We start from the raw sequence: 15,291 nt of genomic DNA, 5'->3' as shown, positions 1-15,291 counted from the left end.
TTTATCCCTTGGCAGATTCAGAGTTCTGCAAATAATGTTGCCTTGTTTGTGCTTGGCTCTGGTGGAGTGGGAGCAGAACTGGTTCAGGTGATCCCCAGGTGATGCACACAGCAGTCCAGATGTCAGCGGTGAGTCCCTGCACTCGGCTGGCGGTTCCTCACTTCAGAGGTTGAGCTGCCTGGTGAGGAGCTGGTGTAGGAACTGGTTCTTCTCTGTAGGTGACCATGTTGAATACAATCAAGGCAGCTACAATGGGAAAAATACCCACATTTTGGTTTTGAAAGCTTATTCTTCCTACATATCAGTGATGATGAAGGTTGTGTCAACAGATCTGTAACACTCCCTGGCCTGGCAAGGGGAGGTTTAACTGGGCTGCGTAGGCCAAAGAGTTAACTGGGCAGGGCTAAGGCTGCAGAGTCTTGTGAGGGAGCTAAATAGCTTCTGTGACTTCTTGTGTTTGTAGGTAATTTTAACTTTGAAGATCATCAAATGTTGCATTATCAAAGGAGATGATGGAAAGGAAAGCCCCTCCGGGAACCTGGAACGTGGTTTCTGAATCACAGGAGAAGTGTATGCAAAGTGAGAATTGAGTTTTGTCTCCCATGCTGTCTGCTCACCAAATATATTGCAGAGAAACATCAGTATGCTTTAAATAAAAGGCCAGGGGTTTTTCTCTACCTCTTCTCTTAGAAAGGGTATTAAGCTGTTGTGAATCTAATGTCTACGGAGTGGGAAAGGATTATGAATGACCTAAAGACCTTTCTGTATGTTAAAGACTTTGCACGTTGATACTTGGATATTTTAGCTCCTTCCAGGGCTGATGGTGGAACCGTTCAGTCTTTCTGACAGTCAGGAGCACGTTATGAAACCCCTAAACACGGGGTTGAAAGAGCACAAGGGGTTGCATAAGCCAAGCCTAGGTTTTTTGCTCTCCCCTGTTGATTCAGAACGTCACTGCCATGATGTAACAGGGAGCACGCGTTCGTGAAACCGTGTGTTTAGTGGAAAAAAACTGAAAGATTTTTATGGTAGTTTGAGTTAAAAATAAATATGTCTGAAGCTATTGAGACTTGTGACCCAATGATACTTCTGCTCACAGCCATAACCAGCTTGAAGGAATGCACAGGACCACTGCTGTGGGGACGGATCTGTGTTGTTGGAACAATAAAATCTATCCTCACAGAGCTGCGAGTGATGCGTTGGTCTCATCGTTCTTAAATATGCTGCTGCTCCTTAAAGTAGAAATCTTTCTGAAGTTGAAACTGTGCATATGTGTTTTTTACTCCACAGGAACAATTCATAAATGATCTTTTGGAGGGGTTTATTTGAATCCCATGACACTTCTTTCTCCGTCGTTTGCCGTGCTAGTGGCATTGGTGTCGGTGTTTAGCATATTACTAGGTGTTACTGCTGTAGCCTCTGGATTTTTTATAATCTAGCCTCTTTATGTGTTTTTAAACCAAAGTCTTGGTCTTACAAAAATAACTTTACAAATCCAGCTTCTTTAAGGCTGTCCATGTGAAAAAACTAAAATGGTCGGTTTTGGCAGTGCAGCTTGCCAAAAAATATACGTTACCTCATGTTACCTGAGCAGTGGAGCAACAGCAAAAGATCTGAACGGAGGACGACACCTGGGACAAATTCACAGTGCTTAACTGCTTTTCAAATTTCTCCTTCTATTGTTTAAAAAAAAAAACCCCAAACAACCCTATTTTATAATTTTAAAGATGCTGGGCATGTGTTGCAGCTTCCACTGGTATGAATAGACTTGTACTCCTACATTATTTTGATTCCTTTTCTCACAGCTCTGCCTACATGCAGAGACATGAGTGTTGGAGCTCCAAGTAAGGCTTTCATTTTTTTTTTTTCCCGCAGCCCAACTCATTTTCACCAGCAAATTTGAAATTATTTGATCCACGTGCTTTAGACCAGTTTCCTTCTCTGTGTCCTTTCAACAGTACAAGGCCGGTGAAGAAATCGCTTTATAGCACCGGTTATGTTGCCAGCAGCTGGTTGTGTAGCTACCCTGAGCCACACCGAGCTGGGGAACCGCTCTTGTCCCATTTGCAGCCCCACACGGGAGGTCCCCCTGGTCCTGGGGGGCGATGCAGAGACAACAAATGCCCACAGCAGCGAAGAGCGAGAACGTGCTCCGCCAGCGTGGAGCACCCCGTGTTTGTGCTCCCCGAGGCAGTAATAAACAACGCCAGCCGCTGCTTATCTTGCAGTTGGGTTTTGGGTGCCAGATGTGAACATCTGGGTGCCAGCTGGCTGTTGGGGTGCTTTGGGTGTAACGTGGGCACCTCCATACTGGAAAAGGTCTTTTCCGTAGTCCTCAGCGCTAAATCCGCGTGTTTCCTCGGTGGGGAGCGAAGGCTCCTCGGGGTGGGCAGGGACGGCTGCTGCCCGGCTCGCGGGGGCTTTCCCCTCCGCCGGCGATTTGCAAAATCTCTTAGCTCAATCCCCCGGTTTAGAAAGTAGGGGCAGCGAGACACTGAGACTGGGAATAGCAAATCCCTTCCGTTTGTCTTGTTGTTTTCTAATGTATGCGACCTCTCTGGGTGGTTTAAGCGGTTTAGGTACTTTCTATAAAAGGGATCTTTTAATGACAAAACTAATGTGATTATCTTAGCGAGTGTGAGAGGCGTATTCAAGGTTTAAAGAAAATCTGTTAGAATAGCTGAATGTATCTGCTTAATCCTTTCTCTAATGTGGGTGGACAATGCTCTGGGAAGCAATTGGTCTTTCTTTCTTAGAGTAAATGCCTGGTCTCCAGAGGTAGGAACTTGTTTGCAGCTCTTTATACCCCTACGCTTCACCTTCTAGAGAATACAAAGGCGCAGGAGAGAGGCAGAGAGCTTTGAGAGGCCAAGTTTTTCCTCAAATAGCCGGGGGTGGAACCAATACGGGGCCAATTCCGGCAGGCGGCCGAGCACCCTCCGCTCCCTTTGACAGCGACCTGAATAGAGGGTCCTCCTCTTTCCCTCCTGCAAAACCACATCTGCCTCCAATGTGAAATACAGAAACGCTTTCTCCTTTCTGAGTGCGCGGTCGCTGGGATGGCAGGACCCTGCCTGGTTTTGTGTGTTGGGTGAGCAGCCCTTCCCACGTGGATCCATGGCTTTGGGGAATTCTCCCAAGGTTTTCCATATCAACCCTTTGGAGAGGTTTGGACCTGCTGGCAAGTTTTCCTAGGGTGAAGCCTGAGCAGGAGTGAATGCGGCCGTGCTGGGACAGGCAGGACACCATCAAGGGGGGATGCAACCAACTGGACCTTGGCTGGTACCAGCCTGGTGTTGCTCAGCTCCTCCACTGTTCATAGGTCTGTGCTTGTGAATCTTTGATTTCCTCACATCCGTCTGGATACACAGATCTTAGAAACATCTGGAAATCCTATTGTTCAGAACATTTAGCAAGATAGGTAGAACCCCCCCCCCCACCTTGCTGAAGTATTTAACAAAGCAAGTGGTGGCTCTGGGACTCTTTAGCTCATGGATTTGGCTTTATAGCAGAGGCAAACAGGTTGCATTTTGTAATTTGTTATCCAGACATCCTCAAAACAGCACATAAGGAGGAAAAGGACATTGAGCTGCTGCCTTTCCCAGTTTGAGTGAAACGGGCTGTCTCCTCTCACCACCCAGGAGAGTAATACAGGGCAAAGTGGTACCTCAGCACCAGTGTGTCCTCTTCACGGAGACCGGCACTGAGCTACAGCCCCACGAGCTCGTCTGGCTACCCCAGCTGCGGTGCTGGGGTTGGGTTCTCTGTTGCGGAGAGAGAAGGTATTCAAAGACTTAGTGCACAACCTAAAAACCAGTCCCAGATTGTGTCAGACTCTGGATTTTCTGAAGGAGGGGAAAGCAATTTGAACAGATAGGGCCCTTGCACCTCCCCAGTAGGCTGCTGGATGATCAGAAATCGTAGGATGATTTAGGTTGAAGGGACCTCAGGAAGTCTCTGGTCCAACCTCCTGCTCAGAGCAGGGTCAGTTCCAGGGTCAGCCCAGGATGCTCAGCGATGTGTCCAGTTGGGTCCTGAGAACCTCCAAGGACAGAGCCTCTACAGCCTCTCTGGGCACCGTGCTTGACTGTCCACGTGGTGGAAAAGTTTCAAATCCTAGTCTGAACCTGTTGTTTCAGTTTATATGTGCATTTTCTTCCCTCTTCCCACCACGCACTATCATGAAGAGCCCTACTCTGTCTTCTCAATGACACACACAGACACTGAGGACTCCTGTTAGGTGTCCCCAAAGCTTTTCCTTTTCCAGGCTGAACAAGTCCAGTTCCCCCATCATCTCCTTACAGGCCAAGTGCCCCAGCCATCCCAGTGGTCCTTCCCTGAACATTCTCTAGATGATCAATCTTCCACTGGGAGGCTCCAAACTGGATACAGCATTTGACTTGTGGTCACCAAGCACCAACTAGAGGGGGATGATCCCATCCCTGGATCTCCTGGCTTTGCTCCTGTTCATATGGCCCAGGAGATTGTTGGTCTCTTTGCTGCAAGGACACACAGCTGGCTCATGCCCAGCTTGATGTCCATCAGGACCCCCAGGACATTTTCTGCAGAGCTGCTCCCCAGACTGCACCACTGCAATGAGTCCTTCCTTCCCAAAGGGGCAAGACTTTGTGCTTGCTCTTGTTGAATTTTATGAGGTTCTTGTTGTCTCCTTCCTTCAGCATGTCTGTCTGAATGGCAACCCTTCCTTGAGTGTATTAACTCTTCCCTCCAACTTGGTGTCATCTGCAAGAGTAAGAAATGCCAAAGAAGAACTTGAAACATACGTAAGATATGATTTCTTTTTCTATCTCTGTGTGGAAGATATGCTTGGACTAGTCTTCAAAACACTTGTTCTCTAAAGTATTTGCAGCACTGAAAGGATGACATAATTCCTGACCGCCTTCTTACCGACTGCGTCCCTACACCAACTCTGCCACGGATTCTGCAGCTGAGATTGACCGGCTGTCAGGATAAGGGAGGAAAGCCCCAAGCCGCTCTGCCCTCAGAGCCCTGACGTACAGCAGGGCTTTTAGACGTGCCTTGCTGCTCATATGAATGAGCTTTAGAAGTAGCATGCAGACACCACAGCCTCCGTGCTGCCATGAAAACTGAACCCAGTCATTTCTACGAGGGACTGTGGAACAGCTTTAACAGTTATGCACTGTCCAAAAAACTGGGATGGGGGAAGAAGAGCTGCCTGGGCTACCACCTTGTAAGCAGCAAAGGATTTCTTTTGGAGGATGGTTCATATGGTCAAATGAGTCTGAGCGAACTACGGTTTGCATCACTCTTATATCACAGGTATTTTATCACCATTTCTTAAGTGAGGAATTTGGACCAAAAGAAGACCAGAGAGGTCTTGATTGTTTTCATTCAGGATTAATTATAACACATTTAATGTCTTATCACTGCCCAAATCTTTAGTGGTGCTCCAGGGCTGCCCACCACTCCCAGGGAAGTTACCCAGAACATCTGAGCAGATGCTGGGGTGTGGGGTTCAGGCACAGTCCAGTGGGTCACTGTTTCCAACACTGGGCTTCCCTGAGCACCCAGAGCTCTGCTCCCACACCTGCACACTCATCACAGGCAGCAACTCAACACTTCGCTGTGTTTAAGGCCTGTTGGTATTTCCCCAGGCATCCCAGAGATCGACTGCCTGCCTTTAGCTTCGTGGCTGAGGCGGGCTCTGGTCACGTGGAGCTTCATTCCTTTGGTCCAAGGGGAGAACAGTGGTCTCCTCTCCATGAAATGTGTATATATGCGTCAGCATGGATGGGGAAAAAACAGTGTTCCTCCTCCAGAAGGAAAGGAATGACCTTCTCCCTGCTTGCAGCTTGCTGATGTGCCCAGCCGTGCAAGCTGCGCTCTTCAGCTGCCCCTTAACATTTCACCATGTGCCAGAAAGCATGAGAGGGGAAATGAAGGGTGTTATTTCCTTGCAAAGACCAGTCCCGCATTCTCAATCACCATGAACGAGGCCACTAAAAAGGGCCAGGCCCTCCCAGGTCACACTGGAGGAGAGTGGAGGCTCCCATCTTTCCTCCCAACAGATGAAGTCAGTACTTGCTACGCAAACTAGACTAATAAATGTCGGGGCAGCGGGAGGTGAGAGCAATCAAGTGCGAGAGTCTGAGTTATAGTGGTAACCTGCTGAATTCCTGGGTCACAAAGTAATTTACAGAACAACCCTAAAGTCATTCAATAATTATTCAGACAGCCCGGACCCCGGAGGGGCACAGCCTCCCGCTGGGTGTATTATTAATACCATCAACAAGCAGCAGGATGTTGGTGTGAAGAAAAGAACCACAACACAAGCGTGTGAACCTAAGGAACAAATGGAAACCGCTATTAACAGGATATCGTACTGCTCCCTAATGAGCCAAAAAAAAATTAAATAAATAAAAATCTATCTCTCTATCTTGTCCTAGCAAGTCGTTCAGCGAAATACGAGTGTGTCCCCTTATGCTGAAAATTGCTCCCGGCAGTTTGCAGCAGAAGGGGAGGAAGATCGGTGTGTCAGTGTCTGCCCATTGATATCTCCCAGCCTCTGCGATAGTCCCCATGGAGACTGAACGGGGAGGGGGGAGGTGGTTTCCAAGCGCCCCAGAATAATTTAAATTAATATCCAGCGAACAATGTAAACCTTCTCTTTGACGTGGCGTGGGAATAGGCAGTCACAGCGCTCGAACTGGGTCAACTGAAAAGGAAGGTAATGCCACAGCCCAGGATTTGATCAGCGGAGTAAGCCAAGGGCTTGACCTCTGCTATCTCAGTCCGTCCCTTCTCCTCCCACCCCCTCATCCTCCAAAACATCTAGAAATGGCAGCAAATGCCCTTCAGAATCTTGTCTGTGAATGGAGACTTCCTGGATGAAGAGAACGTACAAGAAACCTGAGAACGGGTGTAGAGGGCAACATCTTCTGCGACACCTGAGGACCCTAGCACTTGGGTGCCAGGAGGTGCAAGTGTCCACTGGGTAGTGTTGCCACAGCTGTGATTTTAAACCTTTTCCCATCACTGCTTTGGGTTTTGTGACCCTTCCTCAGCCAACTGAAGCTCTACGTGGCCTCAAGTTTGCTGCAAAGGTGCAATAAGAAATTACACGGGCAAAGCCTGAAGTGATTCAAGCCCAAAGCAACCCTTGAGTGGTTTCTGAGCTAGGAAGTGACAGTGGAAGGCTCCTTCTACATTGCTTTGATCTGGTACATGCCACTAACAAAGAGACAAGGAAAACTTGACTTTGACTTGAGGTATGAGAGGAATTCTGTGGTTTTCTTTAAAAGTGCAAAATGAGTAAATCTCCACAAAATGGTGCGGCAAAAGGAAGCTGGCCATGTGGAGCTGCCATGTGGTAGGCAATGCCCTGGACCGGTGCTCTGGTGAACCAGTTCATCCTCCAGTGGGAGTGCACGGCATGTAAGGAGCGAACATGGGTTTGTCTGCAGAGCTGTCTGGGTCCGTGATCCAGCAAAGCACTTGTGGCTGTAATGAGACTCGCTGGCTCCAGTATTGGACAAATTATAACTGCGTTACTGGATCGGGGGCTGCCAGAGCACAGTCTGGAAGGCTGTCACCTCCCCAGTGGAGACAGAGCGGTGTGGTGCCTGGGACCAGTCTTCACATTTCCTACCAGAAAAAAAAGCGTGCCGGGTGCCTCCCTTTTCCCATCTGTCACAACTTTGACCAGTTCATTGCTTTTTCGGGGCTTAGGTAGAATTCAGATGGCTGTTTAACTAAATCAGAATTAGAGCAGAGGTCCAGCAGTAGATGTCCATCTGCCCAGAAAAGGTGCCCCTGAACCTGCAAAGCCACCAGACCGGAAACCTCCAGAAGTCCAGCAGGAAGGCATTTAATGTATTTAGGGGATACAGGGATAGATAGTCCTGTAACTGGATGGATGCCCCATCACTGGAAGTGTTCGAGGCCAGGTTTGAGCAACCTGATCTAGAGAAAGATGGCCATGCCCATGGCAGGGGGGTTGGACTAGATGATCTTTGAAAGCCTCTTCCAATCCAAACCATTCTATGGTTCTGTGGTTCTATGAAACACATACAGATGGGATCTCTCCTGTGAGGACAGGCTGAGAGAGTTGGGGTTGTTCAGCCTGGAGAAGAGAAGGCTCCAGGAAGACCTTATAGTGGCCTTCCAGTACCTAAAGGGGGACTACAAGAAAACTGGAGAAATAAATTCTTCGCTATGAGGGTGGTGACGCATTGGAACACATTGCCAGGAGGAGTTGTGGATATCCCATCCCTGGAAGTGTTCAAGGCTAGGTTGGAAGGGATTCTGAGCAACCCGGTTTAGTGGAAGGTGCCCCTGCAAATGGCAGAGGGATTGCAACTGGATGATCTTTAAGATCCCTTCCAACTCAAACCATTCTATGATTCTATGATCTCCAGCTGGATGTATCTAGGATTGCCGAGTGTGTCCTACACCCACAGTGGGCAGCCACAGCCTGAGGTTTGAGAAGCTCAGCCGTACAGCTTGTTTCACTGGCCACAAATGACTCCTCCTTCTGTGGCCTTTTTCAATGTTTGGCCAGTGCTTTTTTTCAATTTTTGGTTTTGCTTAACTTTTATGTTGCCAGTGCCCAGCAGACAGACAAGAGGGCAGGAGGGATGGAGGGCTCTGATGTTTTAGACTCCGGGCCCTTCCTCTTGTTCACAGTTTAGCAATAAATTGCTGGTGACATCACTCCCATCTAACCTCCCTCCCTGACTTCTCCCACACGCACCACCGCCAGAAGTAACTGTAGTTTTGTGCCTGTGCTGCTTTTCTTGGTGCGACCCATGAAAAAAGGGCGGGAGATGCGCTATTCTGACGTTATCACTGTCACGGCCTAAGAACAGGATCACCAAAACACTTCTGCTTTCCCTTTTGTGCTTATGCACGGATATTGCTGCTGATATTCCCTGAATTCTCCTGAAAAATAAAGACTGTTTTATCCCTGTTCCCCAAGTGCCCAATACAAATGCAAATCAGCTCCAGGCTCCTTGGTTTGTTTTTTTATTTTTTTTTTTTCCCCCTGGCTGCCCAGCATCACTTGGCAGGGCTTTCCTCACTTGTTTCTTTTCCTCCCTTTCCTTTAGCCGGTAAGTCCCAAGAGAGATCCCCAGGAAAGTCAGGGACCTGCTCCATTCCCACATCTCCGCCCTCCTCCTCCTCCTCCCAACTTGTTTAAAGCCTTTTTGTTTATGAAGCAGAAATAGCTGAAGGGCTAAAAGTAAATCAGGACTTGCTCAAATTGCCTAAAATAATGGTCAGGTGGGCCACACCAGTCCCAGACAAGAACATTTGGGCGTTTTATGTTCTTGCTTTGCTGCCTCTCCACAGGGTTCCTGTCTTGGATAAAACCAAGTAGGAGATCACAGCGGCAGGAGTCAAGATGAGAAGGAGGAAGGTGACTCTGAGCTTTCCCGTCACTTCATCAGGTCAGTGCTTTTACGTAACAAAATACCTAAATGAGGGACTCCTAAATCCCCCATGAGTGGGATTTGAACAAGTGGGATTTTAACCAGCGAGGCTGGTGAGAGTAACTGGTGCTCTAAATCCTTAGGCCAAAGGAGCTGTCTACTCACTTAAGAAAATTCATACACTATTTGTTAAAAAGTACAATTAGTCAGCAGACTAGGCTGCTGGGTTAAAACCATGCCTGTCATTTCTTCTTCCAGAGCTGGCACATTTTCTTCTGTGCCCAGATTTCAGACTCTCTGTGCCCTCAGAGTCTCCTGGCTTTTTAAAAATAAATTATTTTTAATTATATTTAAAGCTACAGCTGAACAGGTCAGCAGTTGACGTCAAATGCACACAAGATACTGCAAGGAGAAATTAAAAACAAGACTTCAACATCAAAATTCAGCTCCAGCAACCCAGCAAAAGGCAGCCTGCAGGTCTCGTGAGCCTGAGCTGAGCATCGCTTCCAGGCACAGCCACCATTTTGATCAGGATCCATCTCTTCTTCCCATGGGTTTCTGATCAACCGAGCACTTAAATATACGCCTTCTTGGGAGTGCATGAGCAGCTCCCACTTACTGAAGTGTTCTTGCAATGGGCTTAGTATTAAGGATGTCCTTAAACCCAAGCGAAGGGCTGGTGAAGCCCATGCGGGGATGAGGGACGCCATTTCCTTCCCCGCTTGGGTCCATCAAGGGGCTCGAGGTCCCACGAATCTGCTGAGCCTGTGGGCCTGACTGCCTGTTGCAGTGTTCGGGCCCATGGGGTGGCCTGAGCTGTCTGCTGGGAGTGACCGAATTTGGGTGGGAGACACATGGGGCCCGATCCGCCACCCGCATCTCTTCGTGCCACCTCCCATCTGCCCAGCGCCGATACTGAGCAGCTTGTTCTGCCTTCAATGCTGCAGCTGAGCCAGATTCTAAAAAAAGACCTCAGAGTTAAAAAATTCATTTGTGTGGGTTTCCTTTCCTCCCGCCCGCCCCCCTCCTTTTCATCTTCTTTCCTGCTGCTATTCATTTAGCATGAAATAACCTTCCAAATCAATCCGGAAGAGATCATTTGAAACTGTTGCTGTTTTCCCATTGCTAATTGCTGGGTTGAAATCCCATTCGAATCGCCCTGAATACACAATCTGATGTTCCCAAGCTAAGTGCCTACCAGGTATTTTCCCCAACAAGCTTTTATTTCCCTGAAAAAAAAAAAAATCCAACCCAATCCTGGCTGGCTGGTTAGCTTTTAATGGGACAATAGCATCTCCATAGTACGTCTTGTTTCCGAAGCAGAACCGTGTTTTGGCAGGAACCGACCGCTGCTGAGTTTCGCAGGGCGGGGAGGTTTGGTACTGGTGGGCCCAGAAATGAAGCAGTTAATTGCCCTACTGGGAAGGAGGAAATTTCTTGTAAAAATCCAGAATCTGGTTGAACAATGTGGCCTTTTATTTTTCAGCCTTGGAATCAAGCCTGGCTGCCCTTGTAAACAAAGAAAGGAGAGAATCACTGAACCAACCCAACACATAAAAACTGACCATGTCTGTCTTTGAAGTTCCCTTTATGTTGTTTGGAAAACTTGGGATTATAGAAGGTTTTTTCTTTTTTTTTTTTTCCTAAGAAAAAGAGAGATAGGAGTTAAGGGAAACTTTTTCTTAAACAGAGCAGAAGTCATTAATTAAGTATCCCATTCATCCCTGAGGCACCGGCTCATCAATCAGATTTCTTATTAGCATTCTGATGACCCGCCTGACCCCCCTGTCTCTGTACTGTCTGCATGACGACACGGAAAACCAGACCACACACCGAACGGAGGAGGATTATTCGATGCTTTTCCTTACTCCGGGGAGAGGGGGAACCGAGCTGGGAAGAGGAATGATGACTGACGTTGTTTTGGGTTGAGGCAAGTCAATAAATGGCTCCTGGAGAAATAGCCCTGAGAGCCTGGGACGGTGACACAAGTGATGTCCTGGTTCACTGGTGCGTGCGCAGGGCTGCTCTGGGGCTGAGACCTACGGCTCGGTGCCATCAGAGGGTCTCTATGCGCCCGTCGTGGTCACGCTAGGCTCAAATCCAGAGCAAAGAACAGGATTTTCGTGCAGTGACCACCACGCTCTTAGCCTTGGATAACCCTGGTCGGGAAAAAATTGGCTCCTGAAAATGTGCTGACAGCTTCAGGCCCCCTAAGTAGGCTGTGTCCTCAAGGCAGGTAAGGATCCCACATTACCAGTCCTCCAGCCTTTCTCCTTCCAGGTTATTCCAGTTACAAGTAATCAGCTGATTGCATCTTTACACAGATGCTTTTGGGCAAGTTTCTGTGCTGAAAAAGAAAAGAAAGAGGACAGTGACAGCACCAAGTTATGAGGCGTGCACATCACTCTTGAGAGAAAGTAGAACTACAGCGGCCCTTGCTCAGCACGGGAATTTGCACATAGAACCACAAAATCTTTAAGGTTGGAAAAGACCTCCAAGATCATCAAGTCCAACCATCAACCCAACACCACCCTGCCTGCCCAACCATATCCTACTTGCACACATGTGCACATGCACAGAGCACGCAGCCGAGGATGACCCCGACCGGCACCAGGGAAAGTGGTGGCCGGCGGAGGGAGGCAGCAGTGGGAGATCACGAGCTGCTTTCCGTTAAGTTTGCAGCATGTTACGTGGAGCCGCACATCAGGGAGGGAGAAAGGCAGCGTGAATGATGTACCCATGCAAGTGCCGTGGTGATGGATGCAGGAACACAGCGCTGCTCTTAGGGCTGCTTGTTACCAAGAGCTGGCTGAGATTTCTAAATCAGATTGGTTTTACAAAGTGTTATTCTCAAAATAAAAAAAAAACCCGACTTTTTTTTTTTTTTTGAATGGGGAGGTTTTTTCCCTGGAAATAATTTGTTTTACTATTTCCTACTTCATTTTTCTCTCATTTTCTCTCTCTTTTTCAAAAGCAAAAATATAATACTGTGTGTGGCGAACAGAAAAACTGGAAAATGTGAATAAAACTGTACAAATTTTCTAAAGTATTTAGATGGTATAGTTTTTAAAAAAATATTCTTTTTGATTTACTTGAGTCAGAAGGGGGTGACCAAGTGTGACATATTCTCCTTTAAGTCACGCAGCCCTGGATAACTACCATCACAGCTCATCTCTGACTTCAGCAACGTCCCCTGAATCACCCCAGAAACTGGTAGGGATTAGGCACCTTTAGGGGTGTGAGCCTCAAGATCTGACCCAACAAGAAATGTCCCTCTGGGCAGGGAATTATATCTGATCTCCAGCTAAGACCCCAGTGGATAAAACATCCTTGTCTTTGGGGCTCATCCTCAAGGTAGAGGTTTGCTGCCACAACTGAAGGGGACATCAAGGAACGCCCTGGGGATGCAAGGACATCCATTGCTGATGGAGGAGGAGATGGGGAGGATGGAAGTGGTGGGGGGCCAGCAGTTTGGTCTTTCATGTTAAACACCAAAGCAGCACCAGCACCTGAACCCAGGGCTTCCCTTCCCATGCAGGTGCCTTTGGGACGAAGCTGCAGGAACACTTCTGTCCAATGGATCCTGAATTATCAGACATCAGTGTGAGGGATGCAAGTCAACTTCTTCTGCACTGTGATCTTAAATCAGCTTTTTATTTTCCTTCTACTGTAGAGTGGAGCTCGGTGCACTTCATAGCATCTTCTGAGACTTTACTCCATGAATTCCCTGGTATTTTGGAAGCCCAGACACCAATGTTGCAGGTGTCCCCTCCTCTCTTCCTGAGGCACTTTACAGTTGCTGGCTTGGTTTCTTGTTTGAGTTTATTTCCTACAGCCCGGGTTGCATAGTGGCATGTGAAATGCTTTACAGATCCTTTTGTAGAGCTGAACTATGCTACAGAAGCTTTGTGTCCTCTCCCTGATAGAGGCCCAGGAGACCCTTGGGAAGAGCTATACGAATGGGATGAGCACAGAGCAACACTGCCCCTAAACCATCCCCATCCTCTTCCAATTTGCAGCTTGGGGACCTCTGACTGCGTAGCTGTCTGGGCTCCATGACCCAGATAGTGTCTTCTGGTCCTATACAAGCCTAAACACGTTACCACCCAGGCAGCCGCTGTGGCCCCAAGTGGCCAACTTTGGCCAGTGACTGGGGACAGCAGGCTCAGCTGGGGCAAGGATTAGGGCAAGTCAGAAATCAGGCTATTAGTCAAAGTAGCTGGAAACCAGCTCCCTGGGCTACCAGCACAGACACATCCTCAGCATCTTCAGAAAGGGATCTGTGTATCCCATGCACTTTAAAAAGGTCGTATTTTTGCTTGGTGATGGGAAGAGCTGAGGTACTTAGATGGGCAGCCCTTAATGTCATGCTGATGTTGCCCGGCTCAGAGCATTCTCATAAAGTCATCTCTGGTCTCAGCTCCCTACTCCCCATAATCCAGAGGGGTCTTAAGGAAGCGTTACCCCCTTGGGTTATTGCTGGATCTTTTGACATGGCTCTTCATGTCATGGGGACATGGACTTCGTCATGGACTGTGGGCATCAGACTGTGAGGCTCATCTCCACGCCTCCATCAGAGCAGATTACTGGTGTGTATTTTGGATTTGGGAAATACAGAAAGGAATTAAACCTATTACATATTGAAATGATAAGGGTGTGTTTTAGACATCAACAATTAAGTCTCATTTTCATGGTCCTTGTTAACCAAAGCAGCGCTTGACCTAGTTCCTCCCTGAGGTGTCTGCTAAGGGCTGTGACTGTCAGTGGTCTTTGTGTGCTGTGCCATGCTATTCAATACTCAGTGGATTTTGAATGTAGATCAGCTGAAATGTCAGATATTTCTCTGATGATGTCATCTCTTCCAACAGAGTGGCCTGGGAAGCAGCAAGTAAAAAAAAAAAAAAAAACAAAAAACCGAAAAAAACCAACAGGGAAGGAAGAATGTGTATTGGGTAGATACTGTCACAAAAGAGATCAGATGGGGAGAGACTTGCTATGTGGAAGACGTAAAAAATGCACAAAGAGTTGTGAGGAAGAAGGCTCAAATCCCTTCCATCTCACTCCAGTGCAGCAAATGAGGAGGCGAGTTCGACTGGGTACATGTTTGGCGGCTGCTGATCTGCTGCCGGACCACCTGACGCAGCGATCAGATGTTGTTTGCAAAGCCTGCATAAATTAAACTCCATGCACACGGAACACATTTAAACAGCATCTCTGGTGCCAGCAGCTCCTCTTATTGCTTTGTAGCCTGTTGGCGTTCCCTGGCAGATAATCACCATGACTAACAGTTATCTGACACAGCCAATTTTGCTACCAAAATCTGTTTTCCGACCTTAACCGACTATTCACAGAAATGACAGCCCCCTCTCCAACACTGTAAGTGCTAACAAAGCTCTCCTAGGAAATAGATGGGTTTTGGGGACACTCTATAAAGTCAAGATAAGATGCAATGAGTGCTCCAGAGAGCTGGATGGAGGGGCTATGTGCTTTTTATTTCTCCATATTAGTATTTGTGGCAGTTTCCTTCATCTGATTTCTTACTTCTGCTGTTATGTGTTGCATCTTCTAACACAGACTTTCTGCAGTTGGATGGCCACGCTGGAGAAAGAGCTACCTGCCACCCTCTTAATGTCAGCTTGACTTCCGCTCTTTCTTTCTCTGCTGTGTTTTCAAGAGGTCTGCAAGGTATGAAAAGCTGGTATGAGTGTCTGGTGATGCAGAGAAGGGCACTGGAGAATTGGTCGGGGTTCAGATGAACCTGGCAAGATCACAAAAGGAGAGGTTTAACTTCAAGCAGCTCCTCAGGCTTTTCACGTGATGCTGGCTCCAGACAGTGGTTGGCGCTGGGGCTGAGAGGAGAAGGAAGGACCAGGGCAGA

This window comes from Chlamydotis macqueenii, chromosome 1 (assembly GCF_036417535.1).
Source record: "Chlamydotis macqueenii isolate bChlMac1 chromosome 1, bChlMac1.mat, whole genome shotgun sequence".
Taxonomy (NCBI): domain Eukaryota; kingdom Metazoa; phylum Chordata; class Aves; order Otidiformes; family Otididae; genus Chlamydotis; species Chlamydotis macqueenii.
The sequence above is the reverse complement of the archived record's forward strand: the minus strand, read 5'-3'. Positions refer to the sequence as shown.